Consider the following 12,500-nt stretch of genomic DNA (forward strand, 5'->3'; position numbering starts at 1 on the left):
GCAAAAAAAAAAATAAAATAAAATAAAATAAAACACGCTATTAACTTACCCATAGTAGAATTTTCACGGCCCGTTGTTCTATCATTGTTCCTAAGCGATAACAGGAAAAAAATAGCTTTACTGATGAATAAATTAAGATAAATTAAAATAACGGTTTCGATTATCGATTATCGGTAATTATCGCGGGTATTCCGAAACAAAACTTAACTAAGATCACTCTCAGACGTATGCACTAAAGTTCTGTAGATTTTAAAGAAAATCTGCTCAGCCATTTCGGAGTGTATAAGGAACTCACTCACTCACACAAGGTTGCATTTATATATATGTATATATATATATTGTATTTATCTATCTATCTATACTCCTACAAATTCGTTTTTCTTTTGTGTGTATCGATATTCATATTAAAACCCCTCTTCTCTATTTATTTAAAAAGAAAATACAATTTTCTTATATATGGGTTGTGAAATTGCATTCACTAGCAAACGACCTAGCTATTTTGCATATTCTTTTAAACATTCATTTTAATTAATTCCCTATTAGTTTCTTCGGTTTTCTTATGGGATAATAATCTTTAGTTAAGTATTACGTGTAATTATATTCATGCATATATTCTACATGATTTATACTTGCATAATATTTGCGTAAAAAGTTTATAGTAAACACAAAATTGGTTCCATATATATTTATGTATACGTATATATTTTTGTTCAACAAATTTTGCCTACCAAACTCCTCCTAGAGTTTTTGGTATACAGATATGAAACTTCATATATAAGGTATTTGAAGTCATGCAAAACTTTATATTTGGTTTTTAGCCCGGAAAAATCAGCGCAAAAGTGTAAAATATAAAAAAAATCAAATTTGCCAGGTGAAGGTCGAAGACCGGCATGACGAATGCATAACGTAGTAGTTATTGGTTCATATTTAAAATTTTAGCCTTGCAGTAAACATGTTTTCATAGCTCAGACATTTTACAGCAGAGGCAAAATTAATCATGAGCTGAACGTTTTGGTTTCGATTCTCGGTGGTGGCGTATGATTCTTTTTTTTTATATACTTTTAAAATCATTACTATATATTGCATCCAATCTATCTATCTATCACTCTCTCTCTCTCTATATATATATATCTAAAAGTGAACGTGTCTGTGTGTCTGTGTGTCTGTGTACATTTCCCTACGCAATAACTCTGTCAATTTTTAGTCTACAGACTCGAAATTTGATATACAGAGTACTGAGATTTGGAGAAATCTACGTGATCGGTTTTCGGCCAGAAATTTGTCTGTTAAAGGGTAAAAGTTCAACGATTTGACCTTTGAGAACTCTACCAAACTCCTCCGACAATTTTGGGTCTAAACACTTAAAGTTTTAGATATAGGTTCCTTAGATATGGATCTAAATTAATAACTTGATTTGAGCCCAAAACAATAAATGTTAAGGGGTCATAATAGGGGTCAAAGTTAAAAGAATTGACCGTTTTTTTTTTTTTTTTTTTTTTTTGTTTTTTTTGTTTTTGCTCAGCATACACCTCCAAAAACCCGAGCAACGCCGGGCACCCATGCTAGGATATCTATAAAAGTGAACGTGTCTATGTATCAGAGCTGTAATTTGCCACATAACCCGTAGAGATATAAATCATTGCACATGCAAAATTTCTGTGCCTAAATCTAAACGTAGATTCCATGAACAAAGCTTCTTTCTTAGAACTGCACGCCTGTGGAATTGTCTTCCGTTTTCCTGCTTTCCGGCTGACTACAATATGGTTGTCTTCAAGTCTAACGTAAATAAGTTTTTGATGAGCCGTTCCATATAAGTTATCAAATTTACCAAATTTTCATTACTAATGATTACTATATTGTCCAATTTCTACTGTACACTCTTTAACCCTTATTCTTGAGTGGCCTCTTGGCCTTGATAATGTGGTGATGCCTATGTAAAAAAAAATCTATGTGTCTGTCTGTCTGTGTGTGTAAATTTCCCTACGCAATAACTCTGTCAATTTTAAAGTCTACAGACTCGAAATTTGATATACAGAGTACTGAGATTTGAGAAAATCTATGTAATCAGTTTTCGGCTAGAAATTTGGCTGTTGAAGGGTCAAAGTTCAACGAGTTGTCCTTTGAGAACTCTACCAAACTTCTCTAATAATTTGGGGTCTAAACACTTGAAATTTTAGATATAGGTTCCTTGGACATGAATCTAACTTAATAACTTTATTTGAGCCCAAGCATTTCAGCCCGGCGGTCATAATAGGGATTAAAGTTACAAAGAAAAATTGACCTCTGCGGTCTCTACCAAATTACTCAAACAATTTCTGGTCTAAACATTTGAAATTTTACATAAAGGATATTCAGAGATAGAGCAAGCTTTTTAATCGGTTTGGGTCGAAAATTTTTAGTTACCAATATACGATGGGCGTGCAATAAATAATGCCTCTGCCCCACTTCCAGTTGTCTGATCAAGCTGAAATTTTGCATGTGCAATGATTTATATCTCTACGGGTTATGTGGCAAATTACAGCTCTGAATTAATTGTGGTTTCTGTTTTACAGGTGTTTGAACTGAGCTAGGTGTGAAATGGAGCCTGTTGAATGTCGAGCAGTGATCCGGTTTTTGTATTTGAAAGGACGCACACCACAGGAGACTTTTGATGAAATGAAAGAAACTTATGGTGATAATGCCCCATCATATGACCTTGTAAAACGCTGGCATTGTGAATTCAAACATGGCCGAAGTCTGTGGAAACAGCTCCCAGATCTGGTCGCCCCCCCATTCTGCCATTGATAAGGCATCTGTCCCTTAAGTTGAGGCTGCCATTTTGAAAGATCGGCGCATTACTATTCGCCAAATAGCACAAGATGTCAAGATTCGTACAGGGTCTGTGGAAACTATCATTCATGACCATTTGCATGTGCATAAGGTGTCTGCCAGATGGATCCCCAAGTTGTTCACACCATTCCAGAAGCGAGAACGCGTCGAGTGCTCGAGGATGAATTTGGAAATGTACCAAAAAAATGAGTCAAAGTTTTTCAAAAGACTGATTACATAGGATGAAACCTGGGTCCATCACTATGATCCAGAGACAAAAGTCCAGTCAATGCAGTGGAAGCACTTGTACTCACCACCCCCAAAGAAGGTAAGGGTGCAGCCCTCTGCTGGCAAGATCATGCTCACAGTCTTCTGAGACCAGGACGGAGTAGTGATGACAGATTTCCTGGCAAAGAGTAACAGAATTACAGGAGCCTATTATGCTTCACTTTTGAGGAAATTAAGGGAAGCTATCAAAATCAAGAGGCAGGGCAAGATCAGCAAAGGTACCCTCCTCCTTCAGGACAACGCTCCGGTCCACAACTCGCATGTCGCCAGATTAGAAGCACGAACGTGTGGTTATGAAATGTTCCCCATCCTCCCTACTCTCCTGACCTTGCACCCTCTGACTTTCACCTCTTCCCAGCCATGAAGTTGTTTTAGAAAGGAAAGCGTTTCCCAGATGATGCAGCCTTGATGTCCGAAGTCACGTCGTGGTTGGAGGATCAACCTGAGATGTTCTACCAAAACGGTCTCCAGAGCTGCATCAAACGATGGGAGAAATGCATAACTCTGGGTGGTTCCTATGTAGAGAAAGACTAATAACTGTGTCAAGTTTCGTTGCTCTACTGCTATGGGATGTGGGTCAGGGGCATTACTTATTACACGCCCCTCGTATAAATGTATATATGTATGTATGTTAGCATGTCTGCCGAACACTTTCGACAGAGGCGACGGATTTTCCCAGGGTCAGTAGCGTTTTGAAGTTCGACCTTTCAGACGACAAATGTCAAAAAATTAGCTAGAAACATTAATATCTTCACCTTAAACTAGATATAGGTTCGTTGGACATGGATCTAACTTAATAACTTGATTTAAGCCCAAAACAATAAATCTTAAGGGGTCATAATAGGGGTCAAAGTTAAAAAAAAAATTGACCTCTGCGGTCCCTATCAAATTACTCAGACAATTTCTGGTCTAAACATTTGAAATTTTACATAAAGTGTATTCAGAGATATGGCAAGCTTTTTCATTGGTTTGGGTTGAAAATATTTAGTTACCAATATATAAATGTATGTATGTATGTATGTATGTATGTATGTATGTTTGCATATCTGCCCAACACTTTCAGACGACAAATATAGAAAAATTGGGTAAAAATATATCTTCACCTTAAACTGGGCACTTTTCTACAGAGGGGGTCGCTTTTTTCGCCGATATTTTTGAAAGTCATCCTCTCCTTTCGATTGTCTAGCCTTAATTTAAAAAAAAAATGTAACTTCCCGTTTGCCGGTGGTTGTAACAGTATAGACTCAGGGGTTTTCCCCCCTTTGCAGTACGGGTTCTAACCTGCCTTCCTACTTTCACTTTTTTTTTTGCTCAACAAACACTTCCAAATACCCGGGCAACGCCGATCTGACATGCTTATATATATATATATATATATATATATATATATATATATATATATATATATATATATATATATATATATATATATATAGTAGCTATTCCATAGTATAGCGGTATCTTTTGCTAAATTATTAAATAAAAGTACAGACTAGTTAAAAAATTAAAAAAAAACCTTACCCTCCCCAGTTTAAGAATGGTTTTCTAAATAATGTTATTATTTCAACACTGCATTCTGCATAAGTGTCTGTCGAAGTCAGTAGCAAACTTTGTCCGATAATTTTTTTTTTTCAAAAAAACAAGAAATTCAATAAATGTTTCATAAAGTAGTATATTTCTGTTACCCGTATGTGTACATGTTTATTGTGTTATGTGTATGTATTTATCGTGTTTTGTATAGAATATGTGTTTTTTTATCGTGTTTTATTTTAGATGTGTGTGTGTGTGTGTGTGTTTATCGTGTTTTGTATTGGATAGATGTGTTTTTATCGTGTTTTATTTTACATGTGTGTGTGTTTATCGTGTTTTATATTGGATAGGTATGTTTTTATCGTGTTTTATTTTACATGTGTGTGTGTGTGTTTATCGTGTTTTGTATTGGATAGATGTGTTTTTATCGTGTTTTATTTTAGATGTGTGTGTGTTTATCGTGTTTTATATTGGATAGGTGTGTTTTTATCGTGTTTTATTTTAGGTGTGTGTGTGTGTGTGTGTGTGTGTGTGTTTATCGTGTTTTGTATTGGATGTGTACGTGTTTATTCTGTTGTGTTTTTATATGGTGAGGGCGGTTTCGCTTCTTTCACGAAGTCATTAATTCTTAATTTAAATTCAAAATGGTTGGTGACCGCTTCAGAGTGTTGATATGCAATTATAGAAATTAATTAACCTAAATTCCACTTACGATAAATAACTGACCGCCCAACTCCCCTTCCGAGGCCTCACCTCCCCTAAAACGGCATATCGTTTACCGCCACTGCCGCGAACCCATCCTTCTTCATTTCCCTCCTTGTCCGCCGCTGCTGTCTCCAATTTTATCTCTTAAGTCTGACACCGCCCAAATCTAAGAATAACTCCAGCAAGATTTTCAAGTACCTTTTGTTTTGACGGAGTTGGGGTTGGTTAGAGATAGGGGGGGGTAATCACGACAGTAAGCGCAGTGTATATAGTTTTTTAAGATTATTTAAACGTAAGAAGATTACCACAACTCTTTCTCACTAACGCCGCAATTCGTAACGAATTCTGTTCACAAAACCAATTATGGATATCTATGCTACCCCCCTCCCCATCTATCTTTCTCTCTCTCTCTCTCTCTCTCTCTCTCTCTGCTATCCAAACTTTGCCACCCTTTCCTCTCCGAATTGACCTTCTCATATATATATATATATATATATATATATATATATATATATATATATATATATATAATGCGTTTTTTTCTGATGAGTTAAGGGCGGAATAAATTCAAGAATATTAACATAATAATTGCATGAATGATTCTGCTTTACGAAACAGGTGTAGTCAGGAATCATGCATGTCAACGTACTTAAAAAAATAAATGGTAAGATGGTCAACATTAGAAAGTAGATTGTCGGTGTTGCCCAGGTGTTTGGAGGTGTGTGTGTGTTTTTGGGTAAATCAAAACAAAAATAGTTGCCCGGGAGTTTTTTTTTTTTTTTTTTTAAGTTTTGGTAGGTATGTAGGAAGGATTGAACCCGAAGCTTTGACGCGCAGTTGGAAAATAATAAAGTGTGAACCAAAAACCGTGCGACATTTAACGGAAACATGTTTGAATTTATTTAAGTAAGATTAAAAATTGGCAGGTGCCCGTACTTGACGACTTAATGAGGTCAACTTTCAGTTCGGGGCAGTATTTTTTTTGTTTACTGCGGGTCTGTTCGCTTCTTTTTTCATATGAAAAAAGTCGAATCCACATGCAGCGATCGAAAAATGTAGAATGTTTAACTTTTGAAATTCGGGCAAATTAAATAGACAGGCGACCCCCGTTGTCAACTTGTAGATATTATGATTTCGACGTGATATAAAAAGTTTTAAGTAGTTGTGATTCGACCGATCGCTTCTCGGAAAAAAGCCTTTCTCGGACATACACGAAAACGCGCGCACACACACACACACACCCACACACACACACACACACACACACACACACACACACACACACATTTTCACTTATATATATATATATATATATATATATATATATATATATATATATATACATATATATATATGTTTGGAGGTACAAAAAAGATTTAAATAACATATGTGGAAATTTCTCGAGAGCTCTTTCGGCTATCATCTCTTCAGGAGAAAATCGATAGCAAAGGAAAACAATATTATTGACGAAATTAAATAGCACTAAGGGGAATTCGGATGAGCCAATAATTGGAGAAAGAAAAAAAAACAGTTAAATGGAAGATTTTAATCTCTATATACGACATTTAAAAGCGACTGAAATTGGGACAACGAGGGACAAAAAGAAGAAAAACACACGAGAGAAAAAAAAGGATCAAACTGCCCTGAAGAGAAATATCGTTTTTGTCGTCTCCTTTTGCCAGCATAAAGAAGATTTCCGAACCGCAAAAAAGACAGACTATAAAATCTTTAGATGGCTTTTGGGGTTTGCTCTGTGTAATTCCTCGAATTACTCTATTTTATGCTCATCAGCACATCATGGATTGTCAGCCAAATGCTGGCCAATAACTGAGTCCAAGGTTGCAGAAGAAGAAGACTACCAGATCCTACCCTCCGCTTTCTAATCTTGGATGGAACGTGCTGGTTTATACAAGTTAACAAATGCAAAGATATTCGCCCGATATAACCAGAATCATACTGGCATATAAATTGGTAAACAATTTTGGGTGTGTGGCAAACAATCTTTGCGAAAAGAAGGAAAACCATGTCTCTTAGTGTATACCAAACGCAAGGAAACGGAATAGAAGCAATTAAGCACTCTACTGCTCTTGTTTCCTATCCACAGTAGTTTAAAATAAAAAACAGGGCACTTTGCAGGCCCGAACTTTTTAGGGGGTTTTGAATTATCAAACTTCTTGTCATCAATACTTCCCTGATCTTATGAAAATATTTATTTATTTATTGAAAAATGAACCTTTTCACTGAGTTCGATGACAAAAAATATTGGAAGTTTGGCCTAGGATTGCTCGAGGATCAATGAATGTTTCACACATCCAATGCCATCGAACTCGGTGAAAAGATCCATTTTTCAATCAAATCGATTGGTTGCCTGCTCTAGTCTGGGACCAACCTTGACCTCCACCGAGAGGAAGTTCTCCCGCAGTGAATCAGTCCTCAACACATTGTAGTCACCATTACACTGTAGAGAATTTACTGTCGATTTCATAAATTATTTTTATATAATCGCTTGAATTAAAGTTTAAAATGCAAAATCACGTATCATAGTTCAATTGTAATGAAAACAGAAACATTCATTTCGAATGCGCTCCTGTCTTAAAAAAGAACCTTCTGTTGATTCTATATGTCGGGCCCTTCTGTTACACGAGGGTAAGTCTTATAATTTAAATTTGTAATTTAATGACCGCTAATATGAGAGGATTTAAGTAATGGGTGGGACAGGACGATTTTAGTATTTGTTTAGATTATACTTGAAGATGACCATGAAGTCGTCTGTTGGAAAATAGCCGTGTAGTATTTTCTTACGCCGACTGGTTGTTCTATGAAAGAAACTTTGTTCATGGAAGTTATGTTTGTTTTTGTACAAAGAGCGAAAGAGCGAACGAGAGAGAGAGAGAGAGAGAGAGAGAGAGAGAGAGAGAGAGAGAGAGTGGGGAAAGAAAAGACAGTGGTTTTCTGTGGTTCTATCCAGGCGAGTTTTTGCTGTGAAAGTGTTTTAGAAGGGTGTTATAGAAAAATGTTATAAAAGAATGACCAGGAATCAGAGCTCAGTCGAGCATTTACCATGAATATAACGATACAGTGTAAAGAGGATAGCAACATCTCTTCAGCGGGAAAGAGGTTTGGGTGAAGAGACAGGGATAATCCCCCCCATTCGAATGCAAAGTTACTTAGTGAATGCAAGAGATGGAGGCTACGAGCGATGCTTCGCCAGATATGAAAACAATATTCCCTCAAGTAGGTAGAGGAGTGAATTACTTTCTAAGTCCGATGCCTCCGTTCAGTCTCGAAAGACAAAAGATACCCCTTGTAGGAGCAGTTGCACATGTAATTGTGAAGCAAGGGTTGCACAATCTCCAACCACACCTCTCCTGAATCGGCACTGTTTGAGTCCAATGGCAAGGAAAAGTCCAAGACGACTGGGAATAATGCCGAGGTAACCTCTGCATTTTTTATTATTAGTAATGATAATGTATTTTGAAAGTGCAGAAGAGTATGGCGGCGAAGAAGAAAACTTACCGGAAATGAAAACATCACCATTCACCATTGTCTAGCCGTATGTACGAGGGTCCTGTTAATAGTAAAGCCTTCTATTCTTTAACTTAAAAATGTTGAAGAGCTACGAAGACGTGAGTTGCACCTTTAAAACAAACGATCGTTTGTAGTCCAGATTTCACCCCCCCCCAGATAGTAAACACCTTTCTCAATGCAATTTTGAAATAAAGTCAATGGCGTATCTCCGCACGGTCATTATCACGCGATGCCTCCGTTCAGTCTCAAAAGACAAAGGATACCCTCTGTAGGGGCAGTTGCACATGAAATTGTGAGGCAAGGATCGCGCAATCCCTAACCACACCTCTCCTGAATCGACACTGTTTGAGTCCAGTGGCAAGAAGAAGACCAGGACGACTGGAAACAATGCCGAGATAAGCAGAGAGCACATACAGCACCTGGAAGTCTCAAATGGTCACCCATTTAGTACTGGCCAGATTCAATGTTGCTTAACTTCGGTGATCCAGCGGGAACCGGTGTGTCAACGTGAGTATGCCGTACTTTCTAAAGTGGTAGGATTATTCAACAATTTTCCCAGGGACTTAAGCAACAGATTTGATGTAAGTTTTTCCTTACAGATCTGGAGGGGAAGTCAACCATAGAAGCTTATCTACATTGTAATCACGTTGATACGTATACATCGGTTCTCGTTGGATCTCCTGTAACGTTGTCCGCGGACCAGCACACGTTGTGTACAGTTTCAGTCACAAAGAAGACCAAGACAAAAAATAGGAAATAACTCCAACTCACTTTGTAATTTTGTACAACGATATTTCCTCGTCATTACGGCCGTGACGTCACCAAGTGATCTAGAACGTTCTCTAGGTCTCTCACGTCATCTCGATCATTATCTCACGAGATCTTTGTCTTTATCTTTTTTATAGTCCTTCTTCCCCCCGCCACACTGGTCACATCACTTCGTATGCACTTATATACGCGCACCAGCGTTATGTTACACACCGAAGTTAAGCAACGTTAAGTCTAGTCAGTATTATATTGTGGATACCAGCTGCTGTATGTAGGATTACTTAATCAGAGTTTGTTTTCAGTCCATTTTAAGATGTGTCCCGATATATTCAACTTGTATTATTGGTTTTGCACCTGTTTGTACTGACCTTCACCGGCTGTAAGTAGAACGTGTGCAAAATGGCGGAAAATTGTTTGGTTCATTTTCTTTTTTTGTTTCTTCTTGTCTGTCCTTCTTTATATATATATATATATATATATATATATATATATATATATATATATATATATAGTTTTTTTCCTTTTTTTTGCTTTTATTTTAATCGCTACTAAACGAATGTTCTTTTAAAAGTCTTCACATTTCCTTCTAGCAGCGTTTGTCCTTGGTTTGAAGGCAGATTAAAGACGCTGAGAGGTTCTATTAGTTCCGTCAATCGTAAAGGACATTTGTTGTCCAACTCTTGAAATCGAAGCCTCGAATTTTGTCGGACTAATTTAAAAATCGGTAGACATTTTTATTTTATTGTTTTTTGTGTGTTTTTTTTTTGCATTGGTAACGACGATAATTTCAAGAATGAGAGTGCAAAGAATAGAATGGTCGAATGGGATTTGTAGGTGTTTGGGTTAACTGGAGAGATTCTTTGGGCGGTTTTTTATTCGTTAAATGTTAAAAAAAAAAAAGATCAACGAAATTAAAAGAAGAAAACTGAAAGAAAACAACGAGGAAAGAAGAAAAAAACAAAACAAAAAAAATAACAAAAAACAAAAAAACATTAAAACAAAAAACACAAAAACAAAAAACAATAAGGAAAACAAAAAAAAACAAAAAAAATACAAAAAGCAAAAACAAAAAAACAGAAAAAAACAATTAGGGGAACAAAAACAAAAAAAAACAAAAACAAAAACAAAAAGCTAAAAAAACAAAAAACAATAAGAAAAACAAAAAAAAATCAAATACAACAAAAAACAAAAAACAAAAAAAAACAATTAGGGAAACAAAAAAAACAAAAAACAAAAAGCTAAAAAAACAAAAAACAATAAGGAAAACAAAAAAAATCAAATAAAACAAAAAAACAAAAACAAAAACAAAACAAAGGTGAATTATAAAGATTTGGATGAAGTGAAATTGAAAAAATAGAGAGAAACAAATAAATAATTTAATAAAGAAGACGAATAAAATGAAAGACGAAGCAAATCAAAACAGACGGAAATTAAAAACAGAAAAAACAATTAAAAATTAAAGGAAATGAAAATAAAAAACGATGAAATGGAATAAAAATAAAGAATGAAATATAAAGATGAATTATTAAATAAATAAAAAAGAGGTGTTAAATGAAGAGTAAATAAGGACTTAATAAAAAAACAATTAAATGAAATAAAAAAATGAAAAAGTAAATGAAATTAAAAATAATGAAAGATGAAATGAAATAAAAAAATAAGGAAAAATTAAATGAAAATAATAAAAATTAAATGAAATTAAAAATAATGAAATATTAAATGAAATTAAATATAATGAGAAATAAAATTAAATAAAAAATAAAGAAAGATTAAATGAAATTAAAAATAATGAAACATTAAATGAAATAAAAAAATAAAAAATAAACTGAACTTAAAACTAATCAACAATAAAATGAAATTAAAAATAATGAAACCTTAAATGAAATTAAAAATAATGAAAGATTTAATCAAATAAAATATAATGAGAAATTAAATGAAATGAAAAATAATGATAATTTGCATTAAATTAAAATAATCGAAATTAAATAAAAATAAAAATTAAATGAAATTAAAAATAATGAAATATTAAATGAAATTAAAAATAATGAAAAATTAAATGAAATTAAAAATAATGTAAAAATAAATGAAATTACAAATAATTAAAGATTGAATGAAATTAAAAATAATGAAAGATTAAATGAAATAAAATATAATGAGAAATTAAATGAAATTAAAAATAATGAAAAATTAAATGAAATAAAAACTAATGAAAAATTAAATGAAATTAAAAATAATGAAATTATTAAATGAAATTAAAAATAATGAAAAATAAAATGAAATTAAACATAATTAAAAATTAAATCAATTTAAAAATAATTAATAATTAAATCAAATTAAAAATAAGGAAAGATAAAAAAATAAAAATAATGAAAAATAAAATCAAATTAAAAATAATTAAGATTTAATGATTTAAAAAATAATGAAAGATCAAATGATTTAAAAATAATGAAACATTAAATGAAATAAAAAAATGAAAAAAATGAAATTAAAAATAATGAAATATTAAATAAAATTGAAAAAAATGAAAAATAAAATTAACTTAAAAATAATGAAAGATTAAATGAAATTAAAAATAATGAAACATTAAATGAAATAAAAAAAATAAAAAATAAAATGAAATTAAAAATAATGAAATATTAAATGAAATTGCAAATAATGAAAAATAAAATGAACTGAAACATAATAGAATATTAAATGAAATAAAAATTAAGGAAACTTCAAATGAAATTAAAAATAATGAAAGATTTAATCAAATAAAATATAATGAAAAATTAAATGAAATAAAAAATAATGAAAAAAATTGAATGAAATTAAAAATAATGAAAAATTAAATGAAATAAAAAATAATGAAAAAAATTGAATGAAATAAAAAATAA

The 12,500-nt window shown here is 33.1% G+C and overlaps 1 pseudogene; it reads right to left on the reverse strand.

Annotated features, from left to right (window-relative positions):
• The window catches only part of LOC145243795 (histone-lysine N-methyltransferase SETMAR pseudogene), a 58,524-nt pseudogene extending 48,860 nt beyond the window's left edge, over nt 1-9,664 (reverse strand).
• Nucleotides 9,665-12,500: the final 2,836 nt, after the last annotated feature.

The sequence above is a fragment of the Euprymna scolopes genome, chromosome 22 (assembly GCF_053919585.1).
Source record: "Euprymna scolopes isolate OS-2025 chromosome 22, ASM5391958v1, whole genome shotgun sequence".
In the NCBI taxonomy this organism is placed as follows: domain Eukaryota; kingdom Metazoa; phylum Mollusca; class Cephalopoda; order Sepiida; family Sepiolidae; genus Euprymna; species Euprymna scolopes.